We start from the raw sequence: 12,793 nt of genomic DNA, 5'->3' as shown, positions 1-12,793 counted from the left end.
TGTCAACACAATGCTTTGAGAATGTCAACACGATGCTTTAAGAATGTTAACCCATTGCTTATATTGACATTCTACATGTATTATATTGACATATTTTATATAGTATGTTGACATTTCTGCTTTACGAAAAAATTGAAAAATTTTCGATTTTTTTTTCAAATTTTGACGTAGGAACATATGCATATATGATATCGTTGGAATCCTTATAAAATTATCTTTAATTTGATATATGTTATATGAATTTAAAGTTTTGGGATTTCTTTTAAAAGTTAGTTATAACTAAACATGTAGTTAATTGACATTAATACCCCTATTGATATTTTATGGAATTAATACTATGGCTTTATTGACGTTTTTTGTTGATCGTATTGATATTTCTTGGTTAATGATCTAGGCCCTTAATTTGAATATCTAATGGCTATTATTTAGTTGTAGTTAGCAATTAGGTATTGAGTTAGCAATATAACACTCCCCTTTAAATGTATAAGTAACTTAACAAAGTCTAAGTCTTTGTTTTAGTAGACCGGTTGTGGGCATCGTTCACTTTAAGGTAACACGGTCAGTTCTAAACAAAGAAAAAGAATAATTTCACAACCTAGATAGGCTTAGACTACCTATCGTGAAAGGTTGCAATGTGAAAAGCCTCTCTCTAGTGTATAGTGTGTTCAAAAGGAAATAACAGGTTCCCTAGGTCCAGCAAATCCACTAGATCACGCGGTCTAGGAACTCGTTGGTCGCAGGAAATCCCGGTCGTCGGACACACAGAGCACTTCTTTCAAAAACCCTCAACCACTTACTAAACCTAGTATAGGGAAGTAGGGATCGATCCCACATAGAAGGATACGTAATACTCATGTTCAAGGATTTGGGTGTGCTTTTGGTGTTGGCTGCTACCACGCATTTTTCTTGGGTTGAGGAAAACAAATTAAACTGACTTGGGAATCTTTAAAACTCTTAAGCTAACAGCTAGACCTAGGCGAAATTGAAAGAGAACGTTGCAAAGAAAATTAACTGCTCAACACTTGATCTAAGAAACTACTTCACTACTAGACCTAGGAAACAAACCGACTGTGGGGACCATGACTGAAAAAGCAAGGTACGAACGAAAAGCTGGCAGAATAACTAACTCTCGTACTAACTAACAGCGACATCGTCTCCTACAACCAAATTGCGTAAAACTCATAAGAAATTTAACATGAACGAAATCAAAACAGAGCAAACTAATTTTAAATCAAATTATGCATAAACAACGAAGAACTAAACAGATCTGCAGACACTAGACGAAGCAAAACAGAAAACAAGAAGAAAACTCGAATCCGTCTAGCAACTATCTTTCCTCACGTCGAATCCAACCTCAGACGCTAAATCCACTCCGGATCCAAGCGTCCAACACGAACTCCAACCAATAGAAACTCTTCATCACTTCAGATTTGAACAAAAACCTCCAAACAGTCAATAAACCACAGATCTATCACCAAATTCCCATATCAAACACCACAACATCAAAATAAAACAGAGATCGACATAATACTTGTAGAAATAAACTACCAGCAAAGAGATCTACGCAAATCGACTTGAAATTCAACTGCTAAACGCAAATCAACAAAGCGAAAAGACAATAAGTATCATCAACAACCAGGTCGACTCCCAAAAGTGAAGTTCGACAGCAAAAACGAGCAAAACAACGGTAATTAAAAGGAATTGTATCTTCGTCCACACTCGGACGGTGTTACCAACCGCGAAACTTCTAAAGAAAGTGACCTTCGTACCCGACTACCCCAGATCTCCCATTCCCAAGTGTGTGTAATGTGTGTGAGCTAAGAAGAGTGAAAAAAAGGTCTCTCCAATGTGCGTTGCATGCTCTTCTATATATAGGCGTTGGAGTGAGGCCCAACGAGGTATAGATAAGACTTTGTTGCCCTCAGCTATTGACTCCTCTGTCACGCCATCTTTTCTTTTAAATCTTGCTCACTTCGTTCCTTTCCTTCGCTAGACCATCTCCTTCAACACTTCCTTGATCTAGCGATTTTTCTTCACACACCTGGCTTAGGAAACGTGTTAGACCCAGCAAATTATAACATTTTTCACATATAACCGATGCATGAAATTAGCCTTATCAAACTGCTCACACTTAAACCATACTTGTTCTCAAGTATAAAGACAAGAAAAGAAAAAAGAATAAGGCGAATTTCAAGCAAGGTTATCTCTTGACCGACTCCTAGACCTAGACACAAAGAAAAACTTAGAAAATATAAGAAAAAAAACATACAAACACATAAACACATATGCATGAGTTAGCTTCAATTTTTAGGCATTTGTCCCCACAAGATTAAGGTCAATTCAATAGTTTGCACTCCTCCAAATAGGCCATTTCCCTTCCTTTACCTAGCCAATCTGTTAGCTTGTCAAGATAGCTTTCTACTTACCCGATTGTTGGATTCACTCGATCACTCATTCCTCACCAGGGATGTTAGGATCGATTCTCTCTTAAGTTAATGCTACACCACTGAAGCGTCGGGTTACGAGAGTTCCTCCTTCCTGGGTCAGGCTATTATCATTTTCTGTATTCTAGTTCCCCCTGGACTTCGTCCAGTTTATTCCTCCTCTTTTCTATATTTTTTTTTTCTCTTCTCTTTTTTTTTTTTTTTTTCTCTGGACTTCGTCCAGCTTATTCCTCCATTTCTCCTTCCTTCTGGACTCCGTCCAGCTTATAACGCCTTACCCTGGACTTCGTCCAGCTTATACCTTCATAACCCAATTCCCAATTTTTTCTCCTTCACAGCTCTTCTCCCTAAGCATTCAGTGGTGGCCCTTAAACATGTGTTAGCTCGAAGTTATTTAAGGCTTATAACTCACTATTATAGTAGGGTTTCACAACTAAGTAAGTAGAGGCATCCTCCATCGTTCTCGCTTCACTCAGATTAACTAGGCTTATTTAAGGAAAAAACTTCTAAGTTGAAATGCCTCCTATTTTCAATTACTTTCACTAAGGGAATCATGCCGTATTATATCCACTGGTTCATGCGACAACACTTAAGACTTACAGACTCTTAATATGCAAACAAAGGTAATGCATTGACTCCTCTCCCCCTCCCACTTCACTCAAGCTTGTCCCCAAGCCATAGTCGTGAAGGGGGGAACAGAGAGATCAATGCAAAATAACAAAACAGATTATAAAAACACAAACTTCTCACACTTAGACCAAGCAATGGGCTAAGTGGGAGAAGAAACACAATAAACAGAAAACACAAGAAAAACACAACAAAACAGAAAATACAAACTTCTCACACTTAGACCACGCTGTGGGCTAAGTGGGAGAAGACACAACAATTATAAAACACGTAGATAACATGAATAAAAATAAATAATAAAAAAAAACTAAAAGATCGAAAAATAAAAGTTACTTGGTCAAGAGATGGTGGTTCACTTCTGGGGCTGGCTCCCTCGAGAGCCAGACTGGGGCGGGATTTCGGGTCGGGTCAATTTGACTTTCTTCTTTGCTGGCTGCTCCAGCTCTTCTTCCTCCTGTGTTGCTTGTTCAGGTACTTGCTTCCTTACTATAGACTTTGGTTTAGGTGGGGCTGGAACTTGCATGGGAACGGCCGGGGGGATCAACTGCTTGAGCGATTGCTGCGACTGCCTGACGGAGGGACTACTCTGAGTGGGCTGCCTGACTTCACTGCTGGACCCAGGAGTTGTCATCGACTGGGTCAAGGGGAGCGTCTTCTGCAACCACTTTAACATCTTCAATGAAAGCTCCACCGCTTCCGTCATTCGCTCATTCTGTTTGGCGCACTTCACCGCCAAATCAGCAATGTTGCCCCTCAGGGTCGTCACTTCCTCCCGATTCCCCATCAATTCCTTCCTTATCCCACCAAGCTCCTTGATCATTTCTCTCCTCATCAACTTCATTTCTTTCTTCACGTCCTGGACTTCCTTGCGTAGCTCTTCAAACTCTTCACTTGGCATGGCTTCCTCGGCTTCCTCCGGCTCTGCCTTCACCTTGTCTCCCAACGAATAGAAAAGAGTCTTGGTGCCTTGAGTCTGCAGCAACCCCTTGTTGAAGAAATAATCAACACTAAACACCTCTGGGGGTTCGCACATGACTACCAGCGGAGCGGTCTTGGCAATTTTCATTTTTATGTTTCCCTGGAGGTAAGCACCGATGAGGTGGCAGGTGTACATATGACGCCCAGGGTTGCTTGTCATTTGGTGGCACGCCTGCGCCAGCCAATATCCGAGGTGCACCTTAACACCTTTCGCCATGCACCATGTGAAGTAGAGGTCGGTAGTGGTGAGAGCTGAATTCGCGCTGCCCATCAAATTATAGCTGACAAACGTTTGAGCAAAGCGGAGAATCCGGTCTTCAATGTGGGAGGCCTTGGAGTAGCTGGACTTAAACGCCCCCGACTTAGGGTGCGTGACCAGTTCCCATGTCGTCTGTACTTTGAAACCAGGCGTGTTCTTTGGCATTCCAACCATCCTGTCATTCCACGCCCCCTCTTCATCTTCGGCCTGGGTAAACAACCCCATCCGCAGAGACCACTCCCAAATGCTCAACTCATACTCCTGATTGAAAATCCTAAACGTGATAGAATCCGCGTCGAGATCAGTGGTATTCTTTAAACGAAAAGTGGAGAAAAACTCCCTTGCTAAATCCACTGGTACCCTCTCCTGACTGTGCTGCAACAGCCACTCAAATCCTATCGCTCGGATACAGGCGCGGAATTCCTTATCACATGCAATCATTTTGAGCTCCCTCGAGCTGTACTGCTTTCCTGACTTGGCCATCTTCCCGGCGCTACACCTCTCCTTGTACACTGCGATCCTCTTTTGGTCGTCGAACTGCCTCATCTCCTCTAGCAATTCTTTAGTCAGCCAGATTTCCTGACGTCCTGGAATCGGCTCTTCTTCAGCTTCCTCAGAGTCATAGCTGGGTTCAGGGATGGGCTCGTCTTGTTCCTCGACAGAGGGTTCCTCAGTTACAGGGGAAAGGGTCTCCTCGACCTCCTGGACGGAGGGAGCTTTCCTAGATCGGGTGGATGAGGTCGCCGCCGCGTTTCCTTTCCTTGCCTTCTCCTTGGCCAAGCGGCGCTCCTCTGCCTCTGTTGCGTCAGGCACTAAGTCATCGACTTCATCGAGGAGGCTCCTCCTGGTGCGCCTCCTTTCTGCCCTCTCATCAACCTTGGGCACATCTTCTTCCTGGTCATCAACCAGGTCCACAATCAGTTTCAGCCCTCCCTCGGGCTCCGGTACTCCAGTTGTAGGTAGATCTGATTCCTCTAAAACCTTTTCTGGGGTTTCCCCCTCACCAACCAACATTGGGGTTGCCCCCTCAATATAAATGGGGTTCCCCCCCCTGACATCTCCTGGGGTTGCCCCCTTTTCCACGAACTCAGGGGTCGCACCCCTGAAATCAACCGGGGTCTCATCCCCCGTCTCCATAGGGGTTTCCCCCTCTGCAGCTTTCTCCGAAATAGGGGTTCCCCCCTCAGCAACCTTTTCAAACACAGGGGTTTCCCCCTCCGCAACTTTCTCTAACACAGGGGTTTCCCCCTCAACCACATTATCCACAATAGGGGTTACCCCCTCCGCAACTTCATCTAACACAGGGGTTTCCCCCTTACGAACTTCATCAGAAATAGGGGTTTCCCCCTCACACACTTCCTTACCCTCAAGATTAGCTTTCTCAGTTTCTTGCCTTTCTGTCTCCATCATGGTCTCGTCGTGAGCCGGTTCATCACCCTCCGCCCGTTCGTGTGGTGCCCCCTCTTCCTCCGCTTTTTGTGAAGCGGTTTCTGCATGTAGAGATGTAGAATCTCGCGGTCCTTCTTCAGGAAGATTCGCCGATTGTGCAGCCGAATCTGCCGGAATCGTCAGTGGTGGTGCGACCGGCACAAACGGCATTAGGCTAGCGGCGAATAGGGCATACACCTCCTTTGCTTTCTCAACGCTCCCCACCTTCTGCGTCAACTCTGCCAGCAAGTTTGGGTCGTACACAGTGCTTTGGGTAGAATCCATCGGTGTAGATCTGAAAAATGAGAGAAAAACTGGTCGAATTTTGTTAGGGTTTAGTTGTTTTAAAGAGAGAACGAAATTAGAGAGAAGGGAGAGTGAATCAAATTTTCGTCGATTTGGGGATAATTGGAGAGAGAAGGACGACGGTTGCTTTTCTGGTGAAAAGATGGTGCGGTTGCAGGCATGATGTAAGCAACCGTACAACTTCCATAATTATCGGCCAGAATTTGAAATTCAAAATATCTTTTCCCTCCTCGACTCCTTCCTCCAGACGTCCCTTGACTCCTTCCCTCAGGTTCTTCTCTAGCTAATTCCCTCGACCATGTCCTACAAAACAAAGAAATGAAGGCTCCAGACTCCTAGGTCAAGGTTAGAGCATAAAATATCGGTTCCCCTTGGAGTCTAGTGCTTTGAAAATATTTTTGGATTTTCAAAGTTTTAAAAAGCAATTAAACTATTTACACACTTATTGTATTTCCGAGATTCCCTGGTTCAGTTTGTATTTTCAAAATTGTTAATTTACTCCTTGACCCAGGAATTCATCGGAAATTTCCCCCGTCTGTTTAGGCGATAGTAGGGAGTGCATGTAGTGGAACTTCGTCCACAACACACAACTCGGAATTATCCCTATAGACTTTCACTCTATGACCGTTTACAAGGAAAGGGACAGAGTTTGGAGCACTTCCCTGGATCTCCGCTGCTCCATTTGCTCGGATGCCGATGATGGTATATGGGCCGACCCACTTAGACTTCAGTTTCCCTGGCATTAGCTTGAGCCGAGACTGAAAAAGGAGCACCTTCTGTCCCACATGAAGTTGCTTGACCCGGAGATTTTTATCATGCCATAACTTTGTTCTTTTTTTGTACCACATGGCAGACTCAAACGACTCCAGCCGAAGTTCCTCCAATTCTTGCAATTGTAACTTCCTTTCTTCTTCGCAAGCTACTGGCTTCATGTTTATTTCTTTCACTGCCCAGTACGCCTTGTTCTCAATACCAACCGGTAAGTGACACATCTTGCCAAACACAAGTCTGTAAGGCGACATTCCAATAGGCGTTTTAAAAGCAGTTCTGTAGGCCCACAATGCGTCCCCGAGTCTCTTGCTCCAGTCCTTCCTTGACGGATTAACTGTTTTCTCCAATATCGCCTTGATCTCGCGATTAGAAATCTCTGTCTGGCCATTAGACTGAGGATGGTAAGGAGTCGACACTCTATGGTGAACACCATATTTCTTCATCAAAGCTTCGATGGTGCGATTACAGAAATGAGTCCCTTGATCCGAGACAATGGCCCGAGGAACTCCATATCTGTTAAAAATATTGGCCTTCAAAAATTTTGCCACCTCCTTCGATTCACATGTTATGGTGGCCTTAGCTTCTATCCACTTAGACACATAGTCTACTGCAACCAATATATATGTATTCTCACAAGACGATGGGAACGGTCTCATAAAGTCCATTCCCCACACATCTAAAATTTCGCACACTATCACTGGGTCCTGAGGCATCTCGTCTCTTCTTGAAATTCCCCCCGTCTGCTGGCACCTCTCGCAACATTGGCAAAATTCAAAAGCATCCCTATTTAGCGTCGCCCAATAAAAACCGCTGTCTAAAACTTTCCTCGCTATCTTCCTTGGTCCAAAGTGACCTCCACATGCTAACGTGTGGCAATGAATTAACACATCTCTTTGTTCCCATTCGGGAATGCATCGTCTAATCACTTGATCTGAGCACATTTTCCATAGGTAAGGATCGTCCCAAAAGTAATATTTAGCTTCACTTCTAATCTTCATCCTTTGGGCCCGGGAAATCTCATCTGAACTTGGTACCTCTCCCGTGACCAAGTAGTTGGCTAAATCGGCAAACCATGGTTCTGCATTCAGTGTGCGCTTCCCCTTATCTGATTCCCCTAGACCGGTCAAAGCCAAAACTGCTTCCCAGTTAGGTGGTCTAGGAAATTTCTCCAGAAGGTATAAATGCTCCTCGGGGAAGGCATCGGGTATGGCCTCTTCTGTTTCCCCCTGATGTATTCTGCTCAAGTGATCAGCCACTCTATTTTCCGTTCCCTTCTTGTCTCTTACTTCCCAATCAAACTCCTGCAAGAGTAACACCCAACGGATTAATCTCGGCTTAGACTCTTTCTTAGCCAGCAAGTACTTAATCGCCGCGTGATCCGTGAAGACTATAACCCTCGACCCAAGGAGATAGGGTCGGAATTTTTCAAACGCGTATACGACAGCCAACATTTCCTTCTCCGTGGTGTCATAATTTTTCTGAGCCTGATTCAGCGTCTTGGAAGCATAGAAGATCACATAACTTTTTCCATCAATTTTCTGTCCTAGGACAGCTCCCACAGCGAAATCGCTCGCATCACACATTATCTCAAAAGGATGGCTCCAGTCTGGTGCCCTGATAATTGGTGCTGATATTAACCTATCTTTAAGCAACTGGAACGCCCTTTCGCATCCTTCGTCAAAGACGAACTCCACATCATTATGTAACAACCAAGTGAGTGGTTGCGCGATTTTTGCAAAATCCTTGATAAACCTCCTATAGAACCCTGCATGGCCTAGGAAACCTTTCACTTCTTTTTTATTCGTAGGGTATGGTAATTTTGATATCACATCCACCTTTGCTTTGTCTACCTGAATACCCTTCTCAGAAACCACGTGACCCAGGACAATGCCTTCAGTCACCATGAAGTGGCACTTCTCGAAGTTCAACACTAAATGCTTCTCCTGGCATCTTTGTAACACTAGATCAAGGCTGGCTAAACAAGTATCAAATGAGTTCCCATATACAGTGAAATCGTCCATAAATATCTCAATGCATACTTCCAACAGATCCGAGAAAATGCTCATCATACACCGTTGGAAAGTTTCCGGTGCGTTACATAATCCAAATGGCATTCTTCGGTATGCATATGTACCAAAAGGGCACGTGAATGTGGTTTTTCCTTGGTCCTCTGGATTCACGTAGATTTGGAAGTAACCGCTGTATCCATCAAGGAAACAAAAGTACTGTTTGCCTGCCAGTCTTTCCAGCATCTGATCAATGAAAGGTAAAGGAAAATGATCCTTCTTTGTGGCTTCGTTCAACTTCCTGTAGTCGATGCACATCCTCCATCCTGTCACTAATCTGGTGGGTACCAATTCATTCTTCTCATTCTCGACAACCTGTATTCCTGATTTTTTTGGTACCATATGAACAGGACTGACCCACTCGCTATCAGGAATGGAGTAGATGATCCCTAGAGCAAGCAATTTCAATACCTCCTTTAGGACCTCCTCTCGCATGTTCGGGTTCAGCTTCCGTTGTGCATCACGATGAGCCTTCGCACTTTCTTCTAAACGAATGTGGTGCATACAAAGATCCGGACTTATTCCTACCAAATCTGAGAGAGTCCATCCTATTGCTTTCTTGTTTCTTTTGATGACCCCCAATAACTCCTTCTCTTGCTCCTTGGTGAAGTTGCTGTTGACTATTAACGGAAATGTCTCATCCTCCTCCAAGTAAGCGTACTTGAGGCCCGGTGGAAGTGTCTTCAACTCTTTTTTTGTTCCATTCGTCTCCTGGGGCAAGGGATTCATTTCTGTAATTTCTGGTAAGGTTTCCTTCCCAGACCCAGGAGATTTTTCCAGACTAGCCACATAAGCTGATCCCTTAGATCTAGCTGATTCAGGGCTTCTGCAGAATTCCATAACGGCCTCTGTGAGTTCTTCATCTGTTAATTCTGTTGTGTTCATTGTTGCACACCATCCCACAACTTCTTTGTCAATCGAATGGCTCAACTCCGAGTTGTCGATTTGTTCCTGCATCAATTCCGTCTCAAGATATTCTTGGACCAAAGGGTTAATAACATCAATAGCATAGAGATTCTCAACATCTAAAGGCCTTTTCATCCTCTCATCTATGCTAAAGGTATATTTTTCCCCATTATAGTCCAAGCAAATTGTTCCATCAAAAACATCGATAATGGTCTTAGCAGTACGCAAAAATGGTCTCCCCAAAAGTACCCCACTGGACTCAGCAGACTCATTATCATTCATCTTGATCACATAAAAATCAACAGGATATAGAAAATCATGCACCTTGACTATAACATTTTCCAACACTCCTTCAGGGCAAATGCAAGTTCTATCTGCTAACTGGATCACTACCTTGGTAGCAACCATTCTTACCCCAGTCAACTTCTTATAGATCGAAAGTGGTAAAACATTTATTGACGCCCCTAGATCACACATAGCATGCTCAACCTTGATATCCCCTAGAGAGATGGGTAATGTGAACATAACTGGGTCGGTGCATTTTGAGGGCATCCTTCTTTTTTGTATCACGGCAGACACAGTCTCCCCGATCACAATCTTCCCATCTGGCTTGGTCTTCCCTGCAATAAACTCCTTGATAAACTTACTGAAGGCGGGCATTTTCAAGGCTTGCAAGAATGGCAGGTTGATTTCCAACTTGCTGAAAATCTCCATGAGATCCTCTGTATCATCCTTTTTCTTCTTCGCCTCCCCACGATATGGAAATGGTTTTGCTCGCTTTACTGCATTTGTGGAAGTCCCAGCCTGGGTTTCATCAACTCCCTTGTTTCCTTCCTTAATCACTTCCTCAGGTTCGGGGTCTAGGAAGAACGGGTCCCTCGATCGAGGTAGAGATCCCCCTAAATCTCCCTTCTGGAGGTCTCTTTGAACAAGGATCTCCCTCGGTCTAGCGCCTTCCTCTTGATGTTGTTGACTCTGTTTCCCTTCACTCGCTTCCTCATCAATTTCCAACGTCAGCCCTTCATAAACCCGCCCAGACCTCAAGGTGATTTGACTATTGTTTGCTCGGTCCGGCGGTTTGACGGTGGCAGGAAGTTTGCCTTCATTCCCTCGCATCTCATTCAAGGAAACTGCGATTTGGGAGAGTTGTTTTGTCATCATGTCCATGGCAGCTTTATGTTCAGACTGAGCATCTTGTAACTTGTGCACCATGCCATTGTTGGAGTGTAGGTTACCTTGCATGAACTGCTGTGAAGTCACTAGATCATGGACCATGTCATCCAAACTCCGTTGTGGTCTGGAGTTGAATTGACCCGAATTGGGTCCTTGACCTTGGTTCTGACGATAGTTGCCTTGATGATTGTTGTATTGGTTATTCGACCCTTGATTTCCCTGATGGTTATTGTACTGGCTACCAGACCCTTGATTCCCTTGATGATTTGGTTGGGAATTCTGGTAGTGTCCTTGATTATTTCTCTGATGAGGTGGCACATAGGAACTCCCTGGATTGTTCTGATTTCGGTTTCCCCAATTAGTCTGGTCCTGATTCCTGTACCCCAGCTGCAATTGTCCCTCTTGACCTTTCCCTGACCAGTTGGACTGCTTTTCCGGAGGGTGTGCATAATTCGTGAGCTGAAGTGGAGGTGGCTGGGCTTGATCATGGTCAGTCCATCTGAAGTTTGGGTGAGTCCTCCATGGAGCGTTCCTCTGTCTTCCTTGATTCCAACTTCCATCGGGATTCCAACTTCCCATCAAATTTGCTTGAGCTTGACACTCCCCTTCGCAGGGCTGACTGTAGTATGGTTGAAGTTGCCTTTCCTCTTGACCAGGGGGTTTCTCAATTTCCACTGGAGCATGCGGATTGTATTTCTCAATTGCATTTAGCAAGGCCTTTTCCAGTTTATCGATCCTATCTTCCACCTTCTTGTCTTCTTGATCCATCACTGCATTAGCTGACCCTCTCCTCAATATGCTTCCCGGGTTATCATAGGCCTTCTTTGCCTCGATCAGTCTCCCCAAGGTTTCCCGAGCTTCACTTGCCTTATTCTTGGTAAAATTTCCCCCGCTCGAGGAGTTCATCAAGTCCTTTGATTCAGGGTTTGCACCTTCGTAGAACAGATAGTAGGTCTCCGCTTCTATCATCCTGTGGTTCGGACAAGCATCCAACAGCCCCTTGAAATGGGACCAATAAGAACTCAGAGACTCATCGTATTCTTGTTTGAACTCCTGAATCTCCTTCTTCAAGACATTCGTCTTGTTGGATGGAAAAAAGTAATCCAGAAATTCCAGTTTAAAATCCTTCCACGTGTTAATCGAGTCCGGTGGAAGCCTTAGCACCCAAGTGTTCGCCTCCCCTTTGAGAGCAAACGGAATTGCTAGAAGACGGTAGTCCTCCTCTGTCGCCTCGTTGGGTCGCTTTTGAATGCTGCATAGTTTACTGAACTCGTTCAAAAATTCATAGGGGCATTCGTTCCTACGCCCAGAGAAAGTAGGCAGAACTCCAAGTACATTTGTCTTGATATCGATCGACCTCCGTCGTTGGTTCGAGACTATAGCATGAGCGGGTTCACCGTCAAGATGTACGGTGAGCGACCCTATTTCCGGATCGGGATCTAGCAGATGAGCCATATCTGGGTCCTTCTCCTCCTCGGTCTCGGAATGCTCTGGTTCTGTTGATGACCCTGGGTTCTCCTCTGTCGACGAATTCCACTCCTTTTCACTCTCTGACTCGAACGGGAATGGATCCTCCGTCCTCAATCCTGATCTGGTGGTGATGGTAGATGTAGATTCCTTGACTCGCTATTGGCCACTCCCTGATCCAGATGAGCTTGCCCAACTTCCAGATTGGAAGCCTGCTTTCATAAACTGTCAAGGAGAAAGAAAATAAAAGAAATTAAAATATTTATTCCAAATCCTTAAATGAAATAACAACAAACGCCATCCATCCCCGGCAACGGCGCCATTTGAAAAGCCTCTCTCTAGTGTATAGTGTGTTCAAAAGGAAATAA

The sequence above is a fragment of the Salvia hispanica genome, chromosome 1 (assembly GCF_029641045.1).
Source record: "Salvia hispanica isolate PSC_SH4W2 chromosome 1, Shi_PSC_v1, whole genome shotgun sequence".
NCBI classification, from domain to species: Eukaryota; Viridiplantae; Streptophyta; class Magnoliopsida; order Lamiales; family Lamiaceae; genus Salvia; species Salvia hispanica.
Note: the sequence above shows the minus strand (reverse complement) of the source record.